The following is a 4376-nucleotide window of genomic DNA, read 5'->3' as shown; positions in this document are numbered from 1 at the left end:
ACATAAATATACAATAATGTATAATCCTAAAAAACGTAAATAAAAACTAATATTCATAGAACACAAATACTAAACCAAGTAGGAATCAAAATAAGAAAATAATATGTTAGATGCGATTTCAATCGAAGACAGAAGCTAATGACTGTCGATCCACTTACGGTCCATGATCTCCTTCGTGGATCAACACTTGGGAATTATTTTACGGACTTCAGACGATGGTTGGACCTATTCTCTGTGGACTTGACTACGTTTCGTCACTTTCCTCTACGTTTTAAGTAATAGAACTTCAAATTTCTAATCACAAATGACGACGTACATAACGGTCTGTGATTCGATCTATGGGTCGTCTATACCCTCAGTGGTCCCACACTTTGTTAAAATTCTTTGAACCATCATCTATGTTGCATTCCCTACGGCCCATCAATGAACCAATTGTTTGTGGTTGGCTCCGTCACTGGCCAATTCTGCAATTTTCAACTCTTATCTCATCCACCGCATCTGAACTTATTTACTACAAGAATTTTATCGAATCATTATTTCCAACAACAAAATAACCCAAGACACACACCAACTCTAAGTGAAACACATCAAAAATACTGTAAACTAAAGGTATATCAGTTCTCTTAATATATTTAATCTTTTTGAGCTCTGTCTACTCATGATACCTATTGAGCAAACTGTTATGTAGTACTCATACTACATTTCTGAATCTTTTTCTGACAGAATTACCAGTACGAGCCACTCTCACTTAGTGTTGAATTCCTTGGGATCGTCACTGACTCGGATCATGGTGAGTTCCTAGCGTCCGGAGAATTGCTGCTTTTTCTATTTTTTACTGACTTGTATTTTGCATTTTTATTAGTTAGTCCATTTTCGTATAGAGCTTCTATACTTAATTCTTCATGTTCTAGTGACACCAGGTTTAGAGATTTAGTTCTTATGCTACTTTGTCATTCTTTGTCATTTTCAGGCATCTTTTATATATTGTGTATCACGTTTATTTTTTTATTTTATGGCCCTATTTTGTATATTTATTCTTGTTTCTTCTTCCTATCGTTATATTCTTATGTTTTGTAAATTTTAGTTTTTTGGCTTGCCTACAAAAGGGTTATGGGAAGCGTCATTACGATAAAATTTTGAGTCATATCATAGACTTTTATTAGTTTCGGGTATATCATAATATATGTATGATGTAAAAAAAAAGGTACATAAAATTTATTTGATTTCTCTTCTGTCGCATAAATTATATTTGAATACTATTTTGTCGCCTATCTCATTCACATTAAAATGGAAAAAACTATTTACTTTGCAATAACTAAAAAGTAAATATGGGCATACGTGGTAGGTAGATGCTTCTCTATTTAAGTTGTGATGTAGATTCACTTCCTTCATCCTATTTATAATTTCTTGCTCACCAAGACGTTCTTTTTTCTAATCTACTTCCTCCATAAGTCATTCCCCTCTTTGAATCCTCTATTCCATCTCTGCTTTTATAGAAAACATCATTAGTTTATCCTATAAATTCATTTTCATTTTTTTTGCATTTAACTAGATATTATTATATATTGATCTAAAATGTAGGATGATCATCGGAATATAGGTGCAATAGCAAGAAGTTGTAATATGAATAAACCTAACAATGTTGTAGCTCCTAAATTAGGTTTGAAAGCATCTCATGTTTGGAATTATTTTGACAGAGTTTTAGCTCCTGGCATGAATAATTTTAATGGTTCATCTGAAAGTGTTTCTTTAGATTTTCCAATAGCTCGTCAGGAGAGATCATATGATCAGGTTAGAAACCAGAAATTCTACTTACATTCAATTCAACCAGTTCAATTTTTCCAACAAATCGTTGTTCCTCAATCACGAACAACGGTGGCATGTGTACCACCAACTACAACACAACCAGAATGGATAGATCTACAACAACAACTCGATATAGGGGCTAAAATTCATCCTAATTTTGCTTCATGTATGAAGAGTCCTTTGACCCAATCTACAACAAGGTAACCACTCACTTCATTACATTTTATGCTTGTATATTAAAATTTTTGACTTTAATGCTTCTGATTCAGGAAAAATCAGTCGATAAGGCTTACCTATGAATTATCGCAAGAGGAACTCACAAATGACAAAAGGGCATGGCGCAAGTATGGTCAAAGTATATAAAAGGTTCCATTTCCAAGGTTTGCTCTCTCACCAATTTTTTTCATGTTATAGAAAGTTATGTTCCCTTCCGTTCTCAATTTTCATAACAAAAAGTAGTAAAAATTATTAATGGTGTATACACTTATAATATTTGAATAAAGCTAATTATTACTTTGTGCATATGGCATAACAGGAATTACTATAAGTGTAGCACATCAAAACAATACGAAGCAAAGAAACAAATTGAGAAAAGCTCAAAGGATGAGAACATTTTCGTGGTATCTTGTTCCGGTGAACACAATCATGATCCACCCATGAGCCGTAGATATCTTGCTAGCTTCAAAAATAATTCCAAATTCAAGCTTCCAAAAAGCATAAATATTTTTCCCAAAGAATCAATATTTAATGCATCATCATCATCGTCCAAGCGCATTAAGCATTCAACAGATGTTGCTTCTTCAATTATCAGAACTAATCCTCCACTTGAAATGGGGAGCAAAAACAAAATGCTTTTTGCGGTCGTGCAGAACAAAGGTGATGGTAAAGAAAAGGTACACATGAATGAAGATATTTTCATGGGTATTGAGGAACTCCAAATTGGTACTACTTCCACCTAATAGGAGGAAAATGACAAGAGAAATTAATCTTTTTCCCCTCTCCACCAAATTTCTATGTCGACATATGTGGTCTTATTGTCATGCTTCTGTTTTAGGTTCTTAGTGTGGGAAGTGAAGAATTATAGTTTTATAGTTTCATATGAATAACCATTTAAATCATAGAAAAAAGGATCTTTTTTAGTTTCATTATTTTCTATTGTTCTTCAATTCTACAATCTAGTCTTTGTAGTAAGTTGTTGTTCCGTATTCTCAAATATTTCTCTTTTTAAGGAACCTCATTTGACTTAATTTTTACATTAAATTATATAGAGTAGTAAATTATCATTGTTCAATAAGAGATCTTCATTTTATCACAAATGAAGATCTCTTGTAAAACGAACATAAAATAATACATAATATATATATTCCTCTACTTTTCTGACGTAATTCATGCGAAATATTTTGGACTTTTTTTTCTCCTCTTGTTGTTTTGGAAATTATGATGCCTTTATATATTGTTGTGATATGTTAAGAGATTTCTTGATTAACCCTGCACAGGAATAATATTATGTTTACTATTATCAAATATTTAACTAATAAATATTATAAACTACAGTGTGTTTATATAAATATCATTATTGGGATCATTATTAATCTAGCCAAGAATTATTCATGAATTTACATTTTATGCATTTATTAACCGCGTTTAAATATTTTCACATCTAAACTATAGCGACATTGTGAATTGTATTTATTATTTAAAGGATAATATATGCAATACGTTATAATCTATCAAATTATATTTGGTGATATAATTTAAGCTTAAGTCACCGATGACCCCTTAAAGTTGTTTGTGTATTTAACTTAGAAACTTTAGTAGACCATTTTTCCTATTAGATACTCTAATCTTAGAAAATAAATACCAATTGAACATTTTTGTGATACTTAGTAAAAAGACTAACTGTGTGTAATACACTTGCATATGTTATGTCAAATAACAAATCAAATGAAGACACGTGGAATATTTAAAAACAATTTTGAACATAAACAAGTCAAAATTTAAAAACAAAAGCATTCAGATTATTTTTTAAAAAAAATAACAAAATAATGCAGCCCACCCCAAATCTCCCCCTTTCTTCTCTTTCCCTACCAATCACTCTCGGGAGTTTTAAGATATATTATATATGAATTTAATATTTTTATTTCTCTTTATGAATTCTTTCTTATTCCTATCAAAATTGATAGTGTTTTATTAAAATATCGGTTTTTGATTTGTTTATTTTGATTTTGTATTTTCTTTTCTTTTCTTTTTGTTTCTACATCGATTCGCTGGGAATAAAGGGTGTAGATTGGGCCGGTGTGTGGGGAAAGTTGAATATGGAGAAATAAAATATTCAAAAAATAATTTCCATTTTTCTAGCAATGATGATGAAGATGGTGGTCTCCATTGTTTCCAGCAAAACCACGAGTACGTTGACCTGCCCGTGGTAGGGAGTTATCATCCCCCAGGACCATACCTACGACCACGGGACCCTTCACGCGCTGTGGTCTTGCCAACGGATCACGTGTGCATCCGTGGAGTCAACGTAGTAGGCTCACTAGCAAGCCCCTTAAAACCCCACGCCCAAGTAA

The 4376-nt window shown here is 32.1% G+C and overlaps 1 long non-coding RNA gene across 1 annotated transcript; it reads left to right on the top strand.

The window, feature by feature from the left end:
- Positions 1–1433: 1433 nt before the first annotated feature.
- On the top strand, positions 1434–3038 carry LOC107020118. Its single transcript, XR_003578669.1, has 3 exons — positions 1434–2006; positions 2076–2186; positions 2342–3038. It is a non-coding gene; the product is annotated as an uncharacterized LOC107020118 (long non-coding RNA).
- Positions 3039–4376: the final 1338 nt, after the last annotated feature.

This window comes from Solanum pennellii, chromosome 5 (genome assembly GCF_001406875.1).
Source record: "Solanum pennellii chromosome 5, SPENNV200".
Classification (NCBI taxonomy): domain Eukaryota; kingdom Viridiplantae; phylum Streptophyta; class Magnoliopsida; order Solanales; family Solanaceae; genus Solanum; species Solanum pennellii.
The sequence above is the reverse complement of the archived record's forward strand: the minus strand, read 5'-3'. Positions and strand labels throughout refer to the sequence as shown.